The sequence below is a fragment of the Aythya fuligula genome, chromosome 14 (assembly GCF_009819795.1).
Source record: "Aythya fuligula isolate bAytFul2 chromosome 14, bAytFul2.pri, whole genome shotgun sequence".
NCBI classification, from domain to species: domain Eukaryota; kingdom Metazoa; phylum Chordata; class Aves; order Anseriformes; family Anatidae; genus Aythya; species Aythya fuligula.
In genome coordinates this window covers 3,402,169-3,426,592 of record NC_045572.1, presented here as the reverse complement: position 1 = coordinate 3,426,592, position 24,424 = coordinate 3,402,169, and positions in this window count along the sequence as shown.

Genomic DNA, 24,424 nt, shown 5'->3' with positions numbered 1-24,424 from the left:
ACATACAGAAACAGGAGACAGATATTCCCCAATCCAATTTTAGATGGCTCATCTGCTGATGCTTAAAGTTGTAAAAAACGTACTCTGTGACAGATTTGAGAACAAAATGCTCTTGTGTCACTGCATCAATATCCACATTTCTCAAATGGCTCCTAGACATCACCTAAAGGAGTCCTTCCTGGAGTTTCTTAAGTATCATAGTTTGCAATGAGCAGCGAAGTTTCTCATCGCATGATCTTGAAATCAATGTTTGTGCTACCCATTCAGTGCTACACTTTTTGGTGTTACGATGCTAAGTATGTATAGCTCAGAGGAGAAGCAGAACTAAAACAGCCAACTCACATTCTTCTCTGCTGATCTTGCCTCAATCTGTTATCTCTTTGGCATTTTCTATTGACCTTGCCACTCAGAAAAACTTCCATGGCAGGAATACTCGGTGTGCTTATAGAGAGAAAGAAGAGCCACAGTTCAATCAGATTTTATGCCCAAGGGATATTGTAGCAGCTGCAGAGGTATAATTGCAAGCCAATGACAGGGTACAAGCAGGATGCTAAAGAGAAGCGCTGATTCAAGCATATTCTTTAACCATTCCTTCATATTAAAAGGTATGTCTGACAGTTGTTAGGAGTGTGAAAATACAGCTAAGATCAAATAATGACATACTATTAAAATGTCAGGATATATTTGAGTTAGCCACATTCACAACAGAATGCTTATCACTGAAACACTGAAAAACCAATACCCCAAACCATCTAGAAACATTAAGTAAAATGAGGAAGTAAACAAAAACTACCTCCACTAATCATGGAAGTCTCAGGACAGCATATGGTTCAAGCCTCTCAGTTTACAGTTAGGCATTTTTGGGTACACCTAAGCTTGCTGCCCTAATGGACAGGCACAACCAATTATGACATAGAAAATAGCTTCTTCTATAGCCTAGACTCAGACAACTCTTCTGAAGATTGGTGTCTTCAGATGCTACCCAGATCAGTGTCTCATTACAATGTGACCTCAGATACTCTACACACCTTTCAAGAAGAGAACGCAACTAGAGGAAGCTGATGGGCACCAGAACATTCACCCAATGGTACAAATTGAATACAACAAAGCAATGTTTTACAGTGTACTTCAGCTGGATTTAAGCACAGCAGTAGTCTGAACATGACTGACGCTGATCTACATTTCAGGAGTTAGACATCAATCACTCTGGGTAAAATTTATGACACCTCAGTTTTTCTCTTGTGTTTATAATTCATAGCAGTGCTTTTCATCTGTTTGGACAGCCCGTATTTTCAGATTATCTGTTTTCTCCATTCACTCTGGACTTGCAGTCTTAGAACAAAACAGAGTTTGGATACTCTATTTATGAGGTCACAAGCCTTCATTAGACTTCCAAGCACCTGGCTTGCCAGGATACCGGACAAATATTAACATCATGGCTGAAACACTGGCCAATACCTGCTGAGATTCAATTCCTGTCTCAAAACTTCTGATGCGGAAGAGTCTGATTCTTCCATCGAACCCAGGTTACAGTTCAGATTAGGGGTAAAAATACATTCAACAGCAAACCATTATGGAAAACATGAATGCTTTGCTTGACCTTAATCAATATTGTGGGGGCAGGGAGGGGGGAGCTCACAAGTAAAAATTAAAATACAGGTGAGCAAAACCTAACTCAAACTAACACGATTTACTCAACTAGACACATTTTCCAGTCCTACCAGTCAACAATGAAATTCAAGACCAGGAAATTTCAACTCTAGCCCAAATCTCAAGATCTATTAGTTTAGTTTATTTTCATAATACTAAGACCTACACTAAAGCCTGGAATGCACAAAGCATATGTATGAGAAATAAGCCTACTAACTACCTACTCTGTGGGACTGGGTTGGGAGGGAACCCTTTTCCTATTCTAATCTTTATTGACAATACAATGCTATTTTTAAAGCAGCTGCCAGACTGGTGCTGAATGCTTTATGTATTCAATATTGCAGTCTTGATGTGTAACAAGACAACATAGGTACAATACATTTAAGAAATAATTGTTAATATCAGAAATAATGATTTGAAATTACTGAATCACTGTAATGATACCATATCAAAAAGATTATTTAACCACTGGGAAAATAAATAACAAAAAACCAAAAGTTTTAATGCACATGAAAAAAAATCTGTCATTGCCACAAAGCATTACAAGCTTTAAGGGATATGGCAGGATCACAGATTTAGGCAGAACTTGTGAATAAAAAAGAAACCTTCAGCACACTTCCATTACTATAGCCTTCTTTTTGATGCAAGAATTACACATTTTTCTGAGTGATGCATATAATCCATGTTCAGCCGTTATTAAATGTTTGCACTGTCTAAATAAAACTAACATTATACTCCTAAACATCATGTTCACCTGAATATTTTACTTAAACAAAACTGAGGTGAGAAAATAAACAAATACAGTGCCATACTGTAAATCCCAGAGAGGAGTTAATGTGGTGATAGCAAAGAAGCTTTATGTATTTTGACAATGTGATTAAGCTGCAGGATAATCATCAGCCATGACTTCCCCCTCCTTCAAATCTTAGTTATGTTAACAGGATTTGAAACTCACATCCATTTTTCTGTAACATCTCTAGAGAATATTAAGAGCAGAGGGAGGTCAAATTGCTTCACGTTAACCTGAGTTCTGTAATATTTAAAAACAAAATACTAACAGAAAACATAGCTTCTCTGATGTTTCACACATTTCACAGAGTAACTTGTATCATATGATTCTTGTGTAGATAGGCAGTGGTACATGAAACTGCAGCTCTACTGAGTATTCTTGATTAAAGATTAACACAAATGATTCTGAGAGTAAAAATTCAGTCAATGAATTCAGTAACAAATACAGGATGCGTAGAAATGTAAATCTTGAATTTTGCAGTAGTTTAATGCATTTGCAGTAAAATAAGCATTACATAAGTGAGCACATCAATCTCTACCAGACAAATGTCCATTCAATGTCACCTGTCTGCACTGCATGAAGGACTAGTACAGGATGGATTCTGCCCTGCTCTTGTATAAATCATCCAAGACAACACGTCTACTGAGCCTAATTTCCTGTTTTACTTGTGTCCAACTAGCCCCCCAAAATGATAGGGAACAGGGCCTGATCCTGGTTGATCATGGTACCTTAAATGTTGAGTACCCATGCAGGTCTGTGTTACTGCATTTGTTGTTTATCACTATACTGTCAGAGACAATTTCACATGATATAGCTCCCTAGATGTTTACCTGAGCTTGACAAACACAGGCAGAAAATGCAGAACAGTTAGCCAGATTTCATAATGAATTCTCCAGTTGCTCTATGTTTCAGTCAGACTACACAATAATGCTCACTGTTTTTTAGTTTATTTTAAGAAATGCAATAGATGCTATGCTGTAAGATTTTATTTTTTTTCTTTTCCTTTTTTTTTTTTTTTTCTTTCTTTTCCTTTTTCTTCTTCATTACCTAGAAACCTCAGCGGAAGCAATCTTGCTATCTTATTTGCTTTACTTAGCCCATAAATAAATAATTCAAAGTTACTTCTGTCTTGATGAGCAATAAAAACTGAAAATTGTTTACAACTAAACAGCTAAAAATAGCAATTTCAACCACCCACTTTCACTGTAACTCCTCAGCCAGAAGCACCAATTCTCGTCAGGGAAGAGAACAGTCAGTAAAACAGGACAACTGCTAATGTTATCCACACTTTTATCCCTCTGTGACTAGCTAACTGGAAACACCAAGGCCACTGAAAGAATCTGATTCAGTTTTTAGGAAGAAGAAAAATCGGTTACCTGAGTATGTGCATATTCTATGAGTGCAACAGTACCTGAGGAGAAGATACCTAATGTGACCCCAAGTACACTTTTAGTAAAATAATATCTTAAAAGCAGTAGAACAAAAAATAAATATTAGTAATATTATTGGATTTATGTTCAAAACTCAAAACAAACAAACACTATAAAAAAAAAAAAACACTATAGATTGCATCAAATAAGTACATCTAAAATCTAATCCTACTGAGATTTATTTTTTTAATTCTAGCCTAAACTTCATTTGACTGAAGAACAGAACAAAATAACAGTTTCGTTCAGAGTTCTTGCTTTGAACACTGATTTGCCAAGGACTCAGAGGGAGATGCTTTTTTTTTCTCTCTCTCAGAGAAATACTTATTGTTCCCTGGGTATAGAACAAAATGCTTCAATTTATTTATTTTTTAACAAAGCACTCACTGACAAATTTGCCAACACTTACTTCTTATGGAGATTTTTTCTCCAGCTTTGCCTTTTTAATTACCTTAAATTATTACTCAGAAATTACAATCTCAAAAGTAAAAGTATTGCATTTTATTCACATATTTGGTATTAACTTGCAAAATCATCTTAAAACAACTGAGTTGAACGCACTGTATCTCAGTTTTAGTATCTGCTGAACTGGGATAATGTATTGGCAAGTTCTCCATATCAAGTCCCAGTCTTCAATTTGCTTTATTTTTCCACAGGGCATGTAAGAGCCAAATCTACTTTACTAGAAAGAGGTGAAGTGAAGCAGAGAAATAAAAACTTGCCTCTTACTGTGCATCTTTAATCGTTCTCGAATCTAAACAAACAAGATTATTTTTTCCAATTAAATTTGACTGTCCTTATGACTTAGGCTGAGAAACAGAAAGCAACACTAGGAGAAAAGACAGTGAGAAGAAACCAGAGAGAAAGCTGCTTTAAACTGACAGCTTGGGATACTTTTTAGACCAAAACAGCAGAGGTTTGTCCATTTTTCTCTTTCCGATCAAACTAAAATCAATCTGTAGAAACAGACACATCTCAGTACTATGCCCCACACTATCATCCTGGCAGTGAGTAAATTGGAAGATTTCCTTTCTTAGTGACACTGGAAGTAGTCTTTTGAAAGAAGACATCATCAGGAGCGTAACTACATGCAACTACAAACTATAAGCTGGGAATGCTACAGCATGATCATAAACTTTACGTTAAAGATTGATGAGAGGAACAAAGAGGCTATTCACTTGAATTTCATAGAAGTGTAACACCAGAAAATACTGACAAGGGAATAAAAAAAAAATTCCCATATGTCTTTGATAGGCATTTGATAAACTATGAATATCACAGCTCTCCGCCTTTTCCTGTCTCCCCAGCACTGCCTAAGTCATCTTTTGGCAAATGATTTTAACATTCGTTTTTCACCTGATAGATCTTCTTGCTTGTACAATTCGTTTTAGAGGCATAACTTGTTTTCTTTGCTAAGATTTCATTTCCTCCCATCTCAGAGCTTGATGAAATCTATTTCTTCGTTCCCCATCTCCTACTGAAAGCTGACAACAAGTATCAGACAAAATGTAGCTGTCCCATATGAAGTAATTCATTTCTGTCAAAGATTAGACATTTTTTCCCTTAACGTAAAATGACTGATACTGTTCTGTGAGATCCAAATGGGACAATTTAACCAATTCACTACCAACAGAGCTTGAAGACTGCCTTTTCTCCTTAAAAATAGTCCTCTAGGTAAAGCAGGTAACTAGGACAGAAGCCAGTGATTATTTCCTTCTATTTAACTGTAGGCTGTGACTCCCTATTTTTGGTCCCTTTTTTTTTTTTTTTTTAATTATTATTACTTTTTCCCATGCTTTATTCAGCAAAATCACAGTATAATTGAATCATACATTTGAGTAACTCTAGCCTGCTGAATTTTCTTCTTTTCTACTCTATACAATATAGACAGAAGTCCAGAACCATAAATTATTCCTCTTGTTAAGCTTATTTCACGTTCACAACTCCTCATGACATTAATTTTAGCAAATGTTTATTTCAAATGGAGTTCCCATGCATCTTTCGATTTAAGCAAAATTTATCCATCTAAATGCACATAAAGGCATAATATCGCCTCAACATACATACTCTCCTAGAGATGTGAGGGGTGGAACATAGTGGGACAGGCAGTTTTGGGCTATAAACCAACCCATCTAAAGGCATACACCCAGAGTGGAACAAGGCAACTCACGCTCTGCAAGAACTTATTCCTGAACAGAGGGTGGCTGACACAGGAATGTCCTTCAGGTGGCAGCTCTCAGGAGCTCAGACTGGCCAAGCCCTTTGAAATGAATCCTCCCTGAGCCCTGCACTGCATCAAGCACCCTCATAAAAGCTAAAAGACCAGACCTGAGCTTACTTATGCATGGGCAGTGAGCAGCCCCCAGCCACCATGTCATCTTCCAGAAGGCTCTAGCTACCCCCGCCCTGAAGAAGCCGAGCAGCACCTGTGGGCCATGAGGGCACCCCACTGCTCTCTGTCCTGTTCATACCTGTAGTACCTCTCTGCTAAGTTTGACTGAAAACACATAGGAAGCTTGGGAAAATGCCATGTCATAGAGCCTGGCAGCTTCTCAGTGCAGGCCACAGTCACTGCCAACCTCAGAGCTGCGGGGCAGTGGAGCTGCTGAGGTACAGCAGGGCTGTGCCCTGGTGCTCCTACCTCACGAAGGTGAAGTGCATAACATGAAATGAGGCACATCTGGAAAGGTCACAAGCACAGGCCAACAACTGGTCCACAGAATCCTATTCGGAGCAACCCTGAGTTCAGGAGGAATTTCCTAAATTGCTCTATGATTTTCCCCCCAAATGGGAAGCGAAGCTAACCTGCAGAGAATTGAAAAAGATCCCAAATGGCTGAACACCTTCAGGAGATTTTGACAATCGGAAGATACAATGATGAAATGGTGTTGAGCAGGCCACAAGAGTAAGCGTTGCCTATCATCTAATTAATAACACTTAATTAATTGTATTTTACAAATGGACACCACAAATAACAACACTGATGTGAGGCAAAGCTGAGCTTAAATTTTCCCCATCGAGGTAAAGGAAACAACAAAACATTTTGGTGTTGGCATCTGATGTTTTCCTCAAGACATAGAGCTTGATGCCAAAAATACTCAGGAATCAGCATTTGAAAGGTTAATTAGATTCGCCTAAGTGCTTCAATTACAGAAATGAGACATTACCCCATTTAATATGTATCCCGACACATCCTATTTGTTTCAGATTTTCTCTGCCACAAGATTTTTCTTTTGGAGATAAGCATTATTAATTGTAATGTCCTCTGACAACTTAATGTTTACAACTTAGATCACCCTTGGAAGAAAAGGGCGACTCTAATCAAGATGTTTAGTTAAAATTATTTACCTCTTCTATCAGCAACAGGAAACCTGCTCTTTTCAAGGCATTGCGGTAGCCCAGAAGTAAACGGTGTGCTGTATTTCTCACACCAAATCTTAAATCTGAATTTTGTGAGATGAAGTTGTACTTGAAGACCGAAGATACCCTCTGAGTAGCCATGAATTATACACAGAGCTGCCCAACCTTGTTAACTGTGCAAGATTAGTCATGCAGAAATTCTAGTACGTAGTGTATCCTCTGGGTTTCACTCTAGTTTCAAATTACATGGAATTAGATGCAGTTAAATAAGTATTTGTGAGATCAGAACTGTTTCATGTTTTGAAAGAACAGTTTTCTTTTTGGAAATGCAGTTCTATCAAGATTACAATATTTTGCAAGAATATTCTGATTTTTCCTTACTTTGTGAAATAGTAAGTAACATCTCAGCAAGGTAAAAATACTTGGTTTCAATTTCACTTTTTAATTTAATTTAAATATTTACAACAGAAAATAATAAGAGTAGTTAAATAGTTTTCACAAGTCCTACTTTAAAATAAACAAACACTTTGGAAACATTACAAATTAGTAACAGATGAATAAAAGGGAACGGAAACAGTTTTGAAAATACTTGGTACCACACTCTCCATGACAAAAGGAGGTGGATCATTGAACAGGCTGCACTAAGGATATTTTTTCTCCACATCAATAAAATCCATTTATAATTTTGCTGCTGAATTTACTGAGAACAGAATTTTGCCCAGTGTCTAACAATCCTGTGGAATATTGTTTGTGATAAAGGATACATAAAAATGTAAGAGGTTTTATGCAATACCTGTTTTTGCTTTATGCAATACCTGTTTTTACTTTATGCCTTTTGTTTGTTTGTTTTGTACATGTGATTCTAAAACATTCAATTAATGTGCAAGATGAGTTTCCCTCAGACTATTCAAATTAACTCCAAACAAAATATGTCAATAGTGAGCAGATTGACACGATGCCTCTGGGTTTCACAGATTTATATAAGTGACCCTAAATTAGTACTCATTCATATGAATGGTGACAGTTCTATTGTTTCCAATAGAAAGATTAAATATTACAGAATCCAAGGAACTGTGATTTAAATTCCACACATAACCCCAAACCCTCTTTGTGAAATCTGCAGCATTTCTCAAAAGTGACTGAAAACTTGAGAGTAGTTTAGAACTAAACAAATAAAAATGACTAATTACAATCTCTTTCTTTCCCTCCACATAGCTATGAATTTAGTCCACTTACATATAGCCTTAATTCATGAACGAATAATAGACTCAGTAAGTACATCACCAAGCAGACACAATGTGCTTAAATAAAAATCTAAAAGATCTACAACTTTCAAGTTTTATTAGCTGGCCATTCTCAAATGATCAAAGTATTCCTGAGAAATCATATTTTTTGAAGTGAAAATAACAGTTTTTCTTTATCTTAAATTTTACTCTTACAGAGAACTAGAAAGTTTTGCTTGCTTTCTTAAGGTAGGCTATGTCATAATTTTAATCCAATCTAAAGCTCCCTCTATTTTTTTCATTCACCCCATCTCCTGTTGTTAATCCTAACAAAAGCCACAAGTCCCATCCCTGTAGGCATTAAAAAGAACTGTTTTCTAGTTTTCAGGATTTATAACTTCAATTATTTTTGCAATTATTTGCTACAATTCAGTTCTGATCTTGTTCTATAATCCCAGTTATAGTTTCTGATCAATTATTTGATGCAACTTCAAAACAACAAATCCTAATGTGCACCATTATGTTTTATGAGTGCTCTAAGGGTTAGCTATTGGTAGGAGTATCTCAGAAAAAAAGCAGTAAGTCTTCCCTTGGGACTCAAATCACTTGGCAATTTTTGAATAACAATTTAATTAACAAAATCATCAAGGGAATACTTTGTAGTACTGCAATATTTTGCTAGTTTTCAGTTTCCTACCAGCAATGTTTCCCCCTCTAGTCCTGAAAAATAGATCTGATTAAGTTCTTTAGAATAACAATGGATCACCCCTTAAGGGACCAAGATACAGTTTCAATCATTTTAAAATTTGCAAAGTGCAGAAAGCATTTTGAATGCATAAGGGTCATTCAAATTAATCAGATATTAAGAATTCACTGAACAAGACTAGATCTGACAGTTTTTGCGCATGTGAGCACTCATGCGTGCACATGTGTTCATTCCATCAGAAGGTGAATCTGAGTTTTAGTGTTGTGTTATTATCTGGTTATTTTGCAATACAGTCAAAAAGTTGAAATTTTGCTCTCAGTAACACATTTGAATGATCACATTAACTACTCAACAGGGTAGCAGCTCACATCTAAACAGGTTTGAGACTAGTGAAGACTAACTGCAAGAGTGCCTGCTTCTTGAATGATTACACTTGTTCTAAAAGAGAACTTTAACATGAATTCTGAAATATTAAGTAGGAGCTGATTAAAACAACAATCAGGAGTCAATAATACAAGGTGCAAGCTAAAATAGAGGCATAGGGTTTTCATGACCAGATCTATGTTGGAACTTCACATTCACAAACAGCTTGACTGCAATTGCCACCTACAAAAAAGTAATTTGGGAAAAATATTGCAAAGATAAGGTTAATGGAATTTTCCTAAAAGCAACTCTTAAGGGATTCTCTGTTAAAGGAAAAACTTTCCACTTTGGATCTCAGTTTATTTCAGTTTCCAGTCTTACAAATTTAAGCAGGCTTCTGACAATATAAGGTGTATAAATAATATGTAGACTTCCTTGAACTCTTACAGATCAGCCATTAGTAAGATTTAAGTGGAAAACCTAAAAACAGCTTAATCAAACAGTAGAATTATTTTCAACAAGGAAATTTAAAAGCAAATAGCAATGGACTAACTCTACTCACATAAAAATCAGAACAGAAGCTCTGTTGACTTTCCCATTTAATTCAACTTGAGATCTCCAAGAAGCAAAATACCAGCAGAAAAGCCATAGACTGCAGAGCTAAAAATAAGTACATAAAAGCAACAGATACTCTGAAAACTGACAAAATTACAGTGAAAATGTAATAAGGTAGGGAACAAATTAAAGAGACAACAAATGAATGACCCAGGATCACTCAGATGTTCATAGATTTATAAATTGCTAACTTTTGTGGTTTTTTTCTGTATTTTAATTTTGGATTTACAGGATACTTTTACAGAAGGAAAAATGGAAATACTTTTCACATAGACTTTGTCAAAAAAATTTCCCAATGGAGAAGTGTAATGAAAATATTTTATTCATTTTAGTAGAATGCTCAAGGGACATGGCATTTTCTAATATTAAGGCTTAAAATAAAATAAAAAAGACATAGTGGATCATCATGGAAGTTCATGCTTAAAATAAAAAAAAAAATCGGATATAGCTGTATATCATGGAAGCTAGGGACAGATGTCCTGAAGGAGTACAGTACGAGATGCAAAAGCTTTATAAAAGGGATAAATTTAGACTTATGGACTGAGGGTAAAAGCTTTTTGTCCTTTCAATTTCTGATACAGTAAAACAACTCAAGACGTTGATCCTGGAGTGTTCACATGATCTCATTACAGACTTTGAGTCTTTCAGCTCTCACTATCAATCTGTAGACCTTAGTTAAACCCTTGTTTTTATTGCTAAATTGAATGGATTCATTTTGCTCAAAAATGGGACACACATAATTTATCTGCAAGTCAAATACAAAAGCATGAAACTCTTTTTCAGTCATACCAGACAGGGTATTGTATATTATGTTCCCTACTGTTTGTAATGAAACAGACTTCTATGTTGTTTTACCTTCAAGATATCACTTGGAACCAGCTTTGTATGTTACACGCATACTGTCTTCTTGTTTGGATTGTTGGTGAAATATTAAGGTAACACTGAATCATTATTTATTACTTTACTTGAGAGGTATCAGTGCCAGGCTGGCATTTCACATATAGAAATAATCGCAAAAGCATTAGGACTGATAGTCATCTGAATTTTAGCCAGGTCTCCCGATGGCAAGCAAAGAAAGTTAGCTTAAGGAAATAAAATATCACAAAAATATTTCCACATGATGCCTCCTCATAATATTAAACTTTGTTTTTACATAGAATGTCTTCCATATAGTTGGATCCTGTTTCAATGCTGTTTTATAGGGAGACGTGTAAATATAGTTGTAAATGGTTTGTCTTTCTGTCTTTCATGTATCTGTAGCCACACACAGGCAGAGCATTATAGAACAGATTGGGCCATGAAAAACAACGTTCCTGTTTCTATTTATTGAAGGACGCTGATCTATTCATTTAGCAGTAAGATACAATCGATGATCCTGAGCTTTCTGCCATTCCCTCTGTGAGTTACGCAGTTTGCTTTTCCTCTAAGTTATTGAACATGAAGACAAGAAATGATTATTTCATCCATAATTCTGTCTGTATTGGTATGTGAAATATATAAAGATATCTCATTTCAGAGAAATCTCATCTCATTGCATTTTGAATTTAAGGTTGCATGTGCTGTTTTGCAACAAGGGAAATAGGATTTTTTTTCTAGCCTGTCTGTGGTAGTTTTTTAGAACATGAAAGAAAGCTCCATATGAACGGAACTGTAATGTTAGCCAACCTGACAATCAAGACACTAATCTTCCACACATCTCTACCGTCAGGAGACAGATACCTGGAAGCTGGTATGCAGGAGATAAAGAGAAAAGTTGGACAGAGACCAGAAAATGTTCAAAAGAAAAACTAGATGCATATGTCCAGGCACATTTTTCTCCAAACAAAAAAAAAAAAAATCCAAATGAATGATACAAAGGAATTTTGACCTCCACAGATTAAAGAAACATGCACACAAACATACCGATTTGCTGTTGGTTGCTTCTTAGTAACCTTTAGGTTCAAGGTGTGGTATTTCTTAGTATTTCAAGGTGCAGTAAGGTTTCACTGCATCATCCAATAAAAGGACAGTATTCACGAAAGTGGAAATAATTGTATTGGCTAATTTTGAGTCATGTCAGTGAATCTGGAAATCAAATTTAACTCTTTAAAGAAATACATGATATTTTTCTACCCAAGTCTTTAGCTTTGCATTGGGATACAATGAAAATACAGTGAATTAGATAAGCAACAAAAACTATAATATAGTATCCAAAACTCACTGGTCATTTGAATATTGTTCATTATTTAGTTGTATTACTGTAAAAGAAATAAATATTAAGGATCACTGCAACTATTCTGCCCAGTTCTACAGTTTTCTAACACGTTAGGATTAAGCAGATAAATCAAAATAATTTATTCAGTAAATTTTCCCCTATCAGAAATTATCTTCAAACATATTGGTTTTATTAACCTTACTTCTGCCAGTTGGTTTTCATCTATTCTATTCACCTACATACATAGGCAGTTAATAAAAATAATTTGACATTCAAAGTTGTTGTTTTGACCTGAAACATAGATTATAAGAAATGTTTGTGCTGATTCACTGATTACCTTTTTAAGGTTTATCTTAAAACTATATGTATGAATATGTATAGTTATGAATGAGGTTTGTGTGTGTGTGTGTGTGTGTGTGAATACACTTGCATCACTTACTTAAAATTGGCTGGTTCACTAAATGTTCCTGCCAGTAAAGTAATTTGCTGGAATAGTGTTGGAAAGCAAATACAGAAGGGGTGTGAATGCAGTTGAAGAGAATTCATTTGCAAATGGATGGTGGAGGAGGAGCTGCATTCAATGGATTCAACAAAGACAGTATCACAATAAATACAGGAACATTTGGCAAGAATAACCTTTGCAAGACTTGCAACCTCAGTTCTGCAAAGGTACCCATATATGTCAAGTTCCTACCTCCATGCAGATTTTTATCTATACCAACAGATGTAGTTGGCCTGTTGAACAGCTTGCAGAGCCAAACCACTAAACTAGTATCAGCATTTTAAACTAGAACTGTGATGGCTTTTCTCTTCAACTTAACCACTGTATTATTTGTATTGTATCTAAAATTAGATAATGTTACATTATTGTTTTATTCTTAGTTTATCCTTTATTTAAAGAAAGATACACCAGATTCTACAATTACTGTCATGAAGGTCCAGGGGAAAGAAGACTTCAGAAGCTCTGAATTCCACATGAGCTAGAAGATGCTATGGGATATTTATATTCCCACTCTCCTATTCAGGCAAGAGAGCATAGGAAGACAGTCTGAGAAATAAAAAACAGGAAACTATTTTCTCCTAAAAATCATTAAGAAAATCAGCTCAGTTTGCCTCACACCTCATGCCACCAGGAGGGTCCAATCCCCAGTCACATTCACTTGCCCCAGAGAACACTTTTCTTCTTTACAAAGACAACATCATTGCTACCCATCACTACTTACTCATAGTTGACCCATCCTAACTGTATAATGTTGTTAAGTGAAGAAAGTGGTTTACTTTAACTCATATGTCCAGAAAGAGAAGCAAAAAGTCAGCTTTTTGGAAGAGATGAATATAAATATATGTAACTTTTTACTTATATTCATACACACATTCATATATATAAGAATTTTTATTAGGTATGCGTAATTCTTAATGGAAGACAGTAAGAGTCTACATCCTACTTTGAGCTACTTAATATTGTAAGAACAAAAAGAACAGTAAGAACAAAATAGTAGAACTGGATCTCAGTGTCCATTTATTGAAGCACCATCTTCAGAAAAAGCTAGATTGCTATTTTAATTTAAACTGAGCTGTGATGTACGATCGGTATAATTTATTGGATAAAATACGATTCATCTACTTAGTATTTAATAAATACTTGGAAAAAACATCCACAGGTATTTGGGGGGGGGAGGGGAGGGGAGGGGAGGGGAAGGGAGGGGAGGGGAGGCGAGGCGAGGCAAGGCGAGGCGAGGCGAGGCGAGGCGGTTGAAACAGGCAACATTTTCTTTGGTACTTTTTTAAGCATATCAGGATGTGAGTCCTGTTTGCAATGGCTACTCTCTGCATTATGTATTGCCTTTGGGGGATGGATTTTGACAACCTATTCTGGATTAGCTTTTCCAACCAAGGCTACTATTTGATTTATTACAGATCAGAGCAGAAGCATGCCTACTGTTTAGGCAGTATAAATGAGTAAATTGAAGTTTAGATGAGAAACAGACAATAAAAAAGATAACAATATAGATGTACTCAAAAGATATCTTGTGATTATACAAAATATACAAGAGAAAACTACATCTTCCATGCAGCTCCCAAAATATCACCAAGAGATATCTAGCATAATTATATGCTCAGTGAAATTCCACTAACAACAATATACAAGTAGCTTTTTACAAAGTTATTTTTATACAATAGAGAAATTTAGCTTAGCTAGTTATAAAATAGCTTAAATGTCTAACACCATATAATTAGTCTAGTTCCTCTTGATTTATTATCTAATACTGGTTAAATCTGCATTTGTTGTTTAAGTACTTTATGGGCACCAGAGGTCACCATGCCATGGTTCTTAAGCCTACGTGTCTATACAACTGCCCCATTCCCAAGGTAACAGTCCAGCTCCAGCAGCCCCTGCCACCCTCCCACCCTGCGTGCTCACAGAAACCTGCAGTGACAATGCTGAGTTGCTCCACTCATTGCCTGGCTAGTACATACAACGTGAATTCTCACCTGGAGGTAGATGCTGCTCATAAAAGCGTGAGAAAGAAGAGCAAAATTCCTAACCCCATTTCATATCTAGTGGTGGGGATATATGTCCATCAGGATTTAAATGGCAGGGGGCACACGGGACCATCATAGATTAGTCACATCATCATGCTGAATTCCTTCAGACAAACCCACCCAGTTAATCCATAATTCACAGGAAGAACAACACCTTTTATACTGATATGGGATAATCTATAAAAAGTCTACTCTTTTCGTATATGGTCTCTCCAACACCTCAACTTGTGACAGTTGCTTATGGTTGCCCTGTGGGTCTCCAGAGAACAGACCTTCAGTCTTCATGGTCCTTTTTGTTTCTGCTGAATGCTATGCTCAGATCACCAGTGCCGCAGCAAATCATGTAACATGAACAGATCAGATACGATACTTGATGCTCAACAGACAGAAATGATTGAAAGAGGTATTAGTGCAAGGATTGTGTTATTTTTTTATTTTATTTTTTTCTAAAACAAAACAAGAAATAAAAACAAGTCAAAATATAAATGAACTGAAAAGGGCACCTGATGACAATAGACAGGCAGATAAATATTTGAAATGTTTTTAATGTTAATTCTGGGAAATAATTAAATGAGTATGGTGCTTGGGGAAAGTACAATCTGAAAAAGAATTAAGTATGCTATACGGAGGCTGGAAACAAATAGACAAACAATTAGAACAATTAAAGGCTCTTATCTTGCTCACCACAGTGTATCCATATACTGCCACCACAATTTCCTAGATCTTATATTTCTCTCCTGCCAATTATCAATTTTTATCACTGTCATTCTACTCTTCTTAGATGACCCAGGTCATTGTATGGGGAGATTAAAAAATGATGTAGGCTGCAATCCATCAAATGCCTGTGTATACAGAGTCTTTGAAGTAATTGAAACAACTTGTGCATCATGTTACGCATGTGCATAAATGCATTTTAGAGTGGAGTTGTGGAAAGTTAGTCTCTTGTAAGCATGGAAGAAAGCAATCATTCTGCAAACAATATTAAAATAGTCTGTTTTGACAATTTCACAATGTAAAAATTTTCTAAATTTAATTAAATCCATTCTCGTATTAAAAATAAGGCAAATTTCATATAAAATTTAAATCAGAAACATTCTTTTTGAAATGTTTGTTCTGATTAATGTTGCTGATGTTTTGGTTTAATTAGACTTCAAAAAGTTTTGAAACTGTCAAATTTTTGACAACCTATTATCTTCTGATCATAATTGGTATCTGTAGATGCACAGGAAAAACAAATATATTGCACAGCTTGCTTGATATCTTTTAATGGAAAAAAATGACATATCAGACTTAGGCAATGACGTGTATGGAAGCCAGCTTCCAGCTGAGTTGCAGAAGATAGTGTAGTCTATACTCCCTTTTTCAAAGAGAATGTCCAAAGAAGGATTATGGTACATTTGGTCAGTACTGAATCTGAACTAGGTTCCAGAGATGAAAGCCTATGAACTAATCTGTTGAGCCTACGAAGTCCACTGCTGTGCTGGTTTATAGAAATCCTATTAGCTGTGTGACTGAGAGGTCAAAAGATAAGATAGCAGACAGCTGGAAATGCAGGATCAGACAAATATTTTAGACAAGAAAGACATTTCTTAGCCACATCGTGCTTAACCATGTATTATACATACAGGAAGTACTAGTGACTAAAGGGTAACATTATTCTGTTGCTGTTCTTGCATGTTTGGAGTTTTTAAGGTTTTAAAGTACATCTATGCTATCTGCTGGGCTGTCTTATATCACAGGGAGTTCGAATTCATGTCCTCTTTAGCAAGACATTAAGTAACAGATGCATACAGTGTCTATAATCAGAACATTCAACAAAAAAGGTTTCACACATTTTGTGCTACTTATTTCTTATAAAACATATGTTTTTTCTTGAAGTGGTTCTGCTGTCTTGAAATCCACTTGGTATGTGTGTTGCCCAGCTGTAGGTACATGGCCTAATCCGAAGTCTCAAATACATGTAAATGTTGCTAATGACATCACTAAGTTTTAAATTAACCTCCCCTCAGAAATCAATATAGGTAGTTCCTGGAATTCAAGTTCTAAAAGAATACTGTAAGCAGATTTTGAGATTTCAGACATCAAAAAGTTGAATTGTCTCATTTCCTCTATTATTCTACTGCTAAGAAAGTTATGCTTCTTTCACACTAGGCAGATGCTGGGAAGATGTATTCAGCTGGATCTGATCTACATTTGAACTTCGAAACAATTACTTCCCCTTGTGATTACAAGTACTTCCCCTTGTGATTAATCATGGAAAAAAATGAAAAAAATAGTATTATATATTAAACAAATCTTCATTTATTATATAAAAATACGTTTTTCTTAGTCTTTCAGTATATTTACTTTCCTATTTTACTTTTGCAAGCAATAAACTTGAAGTTTTAACTATGAGATCTCAGCTTATGCTGAATTTCCAAGCACATATAAATCAGTATCTGAAGTTTGTAATTTGAGAAAGTAAAACTACAGAAACTAATAGTTGAAGTTGGCCAGATAAGGAGCTAAATGACTTGAGTATTAAAATTTAATCTTACTCAATTTGAATATGAACAAATGCTAAATTTTTCTAAGACCAAAGCTCTAAAGCTATCAGGGGTTTGCATTCCAAAGAACAGGAAACACAGAAGGTCCACAGTATGCTCTTCAAACAGAATGTTAAGAATAACCAGTGATTCTACAAAGCACTGAAGAAGAAATAAATTAAAAAGAAGAAATAGGTCAGGTATAAGAAAGCACTGAAAAAAAAAAAAAAAAAAAGTAAAATGAACAAAATCCTAATGAACTGGATTTTGCAAAGGAAATAATCTAAATGAAAGGATTTTTATGGTTTATAAAGAGACAGAACAAGCTGCTGAGTACTTTGAAAACAGAGCAGAGGTAGAGATAATCTTGGTATGACTGAAATGCGAAGTAATTAAGAATACGTAGAGACAGAAGCAGACGAGGCCAAATGAGTTATTGAAATTGGTTCCCATCAACCACAAAAAAAAAAAAACAAAAAACAAAAAAAACAGTAAATTGTTAGTTCAAGATGTTCCACAGAATATATACCTTGTATTCAGTGACATTTGGCAGCTACACACCTTTTTCCCTAACACAACAAAGTTTAGATTAAGTAAAAAAGAATAAATAAATAAACATAACAGCTTAGACAGGTGTATGCCAGAGCATAAAAAAAAATCAAGAGCATCCCTACAATATTATAGCCTTGGGCAAAATCCCAATCATAGAAAATATAATCCCCACCTAGACAGGAAGATAACATTGGTCCCAGTTCCTCTTTTAATCACCACACAATTTTTTTTGTCATTCTGACCTTGAAATTGACCTTGACCTTTTATTCTGATTTTGAAACTTTTCTAACTGATTTTAAATGTCAAAATCAGTGTATAAATGCCAAAATCAGTGTAACTTTAGTTTTAGATAAACCAACCAGAAACTGCACAATGCTTCTATATGTAAGGAGAGCATTTGACATATTGCTACATAGTACTGTTGGAGACAGGGATATCAAAACTGGAACTGTAAAGCTCATGAGAAATTATTAACAAAGGGAAATACCTACGTTGGGTAATGAGCTAATATGACATGACAGACAGAAGGAGCCTCAAAAGCTCTCAAAGGTTGATCTTGGGAGATGATCAAAACAGAAGAGTAAAAAAAAAAAAAAAAAAAAAAAGGGTGCCCATGAAATCCATGAAATTCATTGATAATGCAGATTTGGAGGTGTCATCAGTACTAATGCTAGTGCTTAGCCCATCAGTTTGCTATGTTCCTGGTTTCACTTCAAGGTTTTGAACCCCTAACCACCTGCAACAGTATGTGTTTGCTTCTGGACTTCTTTCCTGGAACAAACTGAGTAAATTAGTTTGTGGCACGTTCTGCTCAAGACATACAGATTGGATGCAACTGCACCACTTTTGGCCCCAGTAACATCATAGGAGACGTGCTTTCAAACATTCAGGGGCTTCCAAAACAAGCCCTCTCAATATATTAAATCAATTATATATTATTATAAACACTACATCAGTGGGCTGTGACACAGCCTTCTCATTATTCCAGACACTTTGCATAGGAAAAAAAAAAAAAACAAAACAAAAACAAACAAACAAACAAACAAAAAAAAAAAACCAGCAACAACACAGTTTTGTTGTTGTTTTTTTTTTCTTTCATACATCTACAGGCACATTAAGAAGACCTGTCCTAAGTGTTACACCCATGTGGATGCACCAAATCTGCTTCAAAGAGTGTTCATTTTAAAAGCAGACACAAAACAGTTTGCACCAAACTCCTCAGAGACTCCTCAAGTTTCTTTCACTGTGCAAAAGGCAAAAGCAGTATACAAAAGTAGGAGGTAACTGTTTTTTTTAAAACTGAAGTGAAAGACAAGTGAGGAAGTCAGCAGCAAATAACTTTTTTTCCTTTTTTCTTAATTATGAGAAATTTTGCTGGAGTTATGAATTTATGGAGTTATGGATTTATAAATAAGTTACTTGAGATTAAAACCTGAAGTTTAGATCATTGTATGATAAGCAAGATATGTTACTGAGTGACAGAACTGCAAGAAAGACTACTGTGACTTGAGCATAAATAGTGCAGGGAGCAAGACACTAGCAACATTTCATTTGGATTCCAGGATTTCATCCAGCAGAATTCTTTTGGTGAAATACTTTGAATTAGTGAGAAACATATTTCTGTTATTTTTATTAAAAATAGTAAAACCCAACAAAAACCCACAGTATTTTGACCAATTCTTAGACGCATTTACTACACAAATTCCTATTAGTACTGACAACACATAAATAACTTGTCCTTTTAAATATAATTACAGAATGTTACATGAAGTAATGTAATGTTCCTTTTTTATGACCTGGGAAGTATTTTGAGACAACATATAGCAATAAAAATTAGTATTTTTAGTGTCAGATGTTATGTTTGTGTTGTTTTGTGTTTTTTTGTTTGTTTGTTTGTTTGTTTTTGTTTTTTCCCCTCTTCTATAGGAACAGCATCATGAAAAACAAGACCTCATTTGATGCCTATAAAGATTGAAAACATCAAATAAACTCTGCATATTCTAAACGTAGTTTATTTTTATTTGCAATAAGTGACAAACCATGTTATTGATGCTGGAAACACTGAAGGATTTCCCTTAGGAGACCAGGCTTCTTCCCACTCCAGACAAACACTATTTTCTTGAACTATTAATTTAATATCCCTTCTGTAAGTGCTTTTAAAGAATTATAGTGCTACACTGCACATTGAGTCACTTACCTGGAAAATACTAAGACCTAATACCCTAGTACAATTTCTATTTTTTTAATGTGTATTTTGCTTCCAAAGGTGGATTAACACTTAATCCTTTCTATAAGGATTTCTATTAATATCACTTCGTATGATACACAAAACTTCGTATGATACCTGCCCCTCTAGATAAGTAAAAATAGTACAACAGCCAGATGATACAATCAACAAGGCTATCTCTACAGCAGAAAATAACTGTCCACTCCAAACTGTAACACTCTGAAGAGGCACTACTACTTAGCACACACACCTGTTCTCCTATGCTATGCCACGTATCCTTCAAAATCTCTGTAGAAGCATTTCATATTGCTCATTAAATATTTTCCCTTATGATGTTTATTTTGTTGTCTTGAAACTGTCCTGGGTTACATTTGCCTCCTCAACTATGTATGGTTTAAAAGAAACGATGCAAAGAAGGGTCCTTGGTTAAAAGAGGTAATAGTTCCATGGTTCACTTCAAATTGACAGTACACCTGGGAGAATTGCAAGCTTTTCTAAATGAAAAGAGGCTTCTGAAATTAGTATTAACGTGTTACTTGTTACCTCAGCCATAATTGTATATTTACAACTTATAGCCTATAGGGTGCTATCTTTAGGAAATTCCCTACAGAACACTGGGTATATATTCTAGGTGTGCCTGCTCTGGGCGGGGGATTGGACTAGATCATCTTTCAATGTCCCTTCCTAACATTCTGTGATTCACATGCTCTCTAGAAGGGGCACAACAAAATCATCCATCATCTGAAAAACTTGGTTGGGCAACCTTCTACCCTAGTAAAACCCTGAAATGGAGCTATCTGGAACAGAAATGTTTTCTTCTCTTTAAATTAGAAGTTAGAGTGAGTCTAAAGGTCTGAATAGGATTGCAAGCTTCTCTGATGTATAGTACAACCAGGTGCTCTTTTATGTAACGTAGTAGGTTTGATTCTATATTGATGAATTCAGCTTATAGTGCACTTAAAATGGCAGTGGTAGAAAACTTTTCCTGTTACCTCGCAGTAGCTTGCAGTAAATCAGTATAAACTGTATTACTTACAATGTATCATCACACTTCGGTAACTGGAAACTACACTTCATGTCTGCATAGACAGAAAAGCTATTAAAAAGAGACCTCCATTCCCCACATAATCATGATTTAGTAGTTGTCAGACTAAGAGAATCCAAGGAAAAAAATCATCTTACTGGTCATGAGAGAAATCAAATGTTAGGAATTTATTTGATTGTAACACAATGTTTACAACACAAAATACAAAAAGTTGCAGCCACTAGTTTTTATAAAATACTGATACCTCGTAGGCATAGCAAACTGAAGTCAAATGATGAATATTGCCTAATATCTCCTATATGATGTGTTATCCACAAGATCAACAATAATATTTCACATGGACTATACACATATGTACATGCTTAAGAATATATATACACACACACAAATACATAGATATTCTGATACGTGCATATGTAGATCTTCTCTCTCCACTTTCATCTCCTTTCATCCATCTCTCTCATCACAGATGCACACACACCTCAGCCCAAATGAAATAATTCTCGCTGCTTGAGTTTCTTTGGTTACAGTCTTGAGTTCAAACCAGTGATTTCTTTTTCTTCTGTGTTCACATCTATATTTTTTTTCTCTGCAGGATTTAAAGCTTGAGAAGCATGAAAGATAGAATGAAAATAAATTTGAATTCTATATTACAATAAATGTGAATATCAAAAGATTCTTTCACAGCTGTGTGACTGCTGGCATTTGTAAAGAGTCAAAGAATCCTAGAATATGAAAAGGCAGAAACAGTTGGTTTTTCAATCAAGTGTATGGAGAAAAAGAAAAAGAAAATATCTATAGGAACAGCAAGAAGGTCTAGGGGTGGGTGACAGGTAAAACCTATTTTCATAATTCAAACAGTCATTTCTAGAATCACTTGAGCAGGGGGTTGATATGAAAGATTGACATATTCAGTTCTACTCTTTAAACTCTGGTTTGCATTTTGCCAGCAGTATAAGGAACAAGATGAAAGATGCCCTTCCTTATTCCTTACTTAATTGAAGTGTCTATTTAGGATGAAATTTATTTTAAATAATGCTACCTTTTTTTGTGCTGTTATTATTTGTATTGCCACAGTATCTAGGGTTTCTGGTCACAAACCAGAACCTTGCTGTGATAGTGATTCAGGTGCCGAGGAATAACTGTGTGACTGTAAGTGCGTTCCACATTCTGCAACAGTAGTAGGCAGAATAGGAAGGACTACTTCTTCAACACCCCCACCCCCAGTAATTCCTGTTTCCTGTTCAGATACGTATCAAAAAGATGACCCACTGCTAGAAAGTTTATTGTTTAGAGTAACAACAACTGGGCACAAAGACTTACAGAGAATATTTCAGTATGCCCTATCAGCAACCTAGTAATAATCTAGCACCTTCCTGGGACTAAATGTTGAAAGTAATAAAAAATATAATTTTGAATCCAAAGGGAAATAAATTTTCACTGCATTCTCTTGAAGTATGTAAAAGGGACAGAGTTCCTAGCAATGGTGACGTATAAGGGAAGCTATTAACAAAAGGGCAATGTCTCTATTTTATACTCTCATTACCTTTTCATTTCCATTTCTCTACTTCTAATCCTGAAGTTATCATTGTTCTACACACTCACCAGCTACCAGGCAGACGCCGGCTATATGACCTTGCATTGTATGTGTTTCTGGGCAAATCTGTGCTCATCATAGGCTCTCTTGCCTGAGTTACTAAACAATTTCTAACCTTTTCAACAGGATTTGTATCTTATTCTATTTGATAACCACCAGTTCACCATATTTATCTTCTCTCTACCATAAATTGCAAAAACATTGTATAACTTCATTTTTAGGGCTTGATCATACCTATTACAAAAAATGGTTCCCTGTTGATTAGAACTGCTGATTGTGAAAGAAAGGTTCTCCTAACCTTGTCAAGAATGATGAAAGTGCAAGACCTCCTATAGGATCTCCTATAGCAGAGAGGAACAAATTGCTCATCAACTTTAGGAATTCACTCTGAATGAAGTATTATGTTTGTTTCTGTACTCACACAAATATACATACAAAAACATGCAGGCATCAACAACCACCTTAGTGAGCAGATTTTTTATTGCAGTTCCTTGTAGACAAAATGAAATAAAAAAAAAATCTGAAACCTGATTCATGTAGCGTAGTGATAGCCCAAGAGCTGAATCTGAAAGCAAGATACAGCCAATATTGGCACATACGATGAATTAAAATATATATAAAAATAAAAAAAATATATATAAAAAACTGAAAAGTCTTTTTTTTTTTTTTTAAAGATATATAGGCTAGCACAGCTGGAGGAAATGCAACTCATTTGAAGCCTGCCAGATATGTTAGAATTATTTATATCTACTTGTTAGTTTAATCCTATCTTTAAATCAGTTGCCTTGGATTTTTTATTTTATTTTTTTTAAACTGTTTTGTTGTTGTTGTTTGTTTGTTTCCTATTTGCTTCCACTCAAACAGAGAAAAATGTGAAGACAGACATGCACACAAGCAATTTTGTTTTGTGGAGAAACAATTGGATAAAAGCTAATTATGGATGCAAGTGGTGCAAATCTTGAGATTCCCAAATGTCTTTCATTTTGGTACAGTTTCTTCTCTATTAAAGTTACTGTAAGCCAGCAGAATGTCTGTGGCTCACAAAAACACATTTTTCATTGCTGTGCAGAAATGGTATCTTCTTGTGTGCATATCATATAAAAATGTATCATGTGGAAATAGCATAGTTGCTAAATATAAAGGTAAATGTCAATTGGAAGAGAGAGTATTTGATCTGAATCTTTTGTGGACAGTTTGCCCTTTGGATAAGTAGCTACTATAATTATGAAAAAATGGGGAATGCTTTGCATATACTTTCCTTTTTCCAGGTAGATTCTTCTAATGTTTTTCAGCATAATGTGGGCAAAGTCAGAGAATAAACTGACTGTTTTTCATTAAAATTAAATGGTATAAAAAAAGTTGAGCTATGGAGCAAAAGTATCATTTGTGGTAGAGCTTACTTATGGTGAGTGTCATTTAATCAAATACTATTGTTTATTAAATAACCCACCCCAAATGTTTTACCAAGTGTTTACCACACCAAGTTTTATTACAATAGTCATCTTTTTTAGAAGAGACTTTAAGGAATTTTCCATCATAACTATACCGATAGCACTAGTGAATAAACAAATACATCAGTATAACCAAAACATCATACATGCTAGCA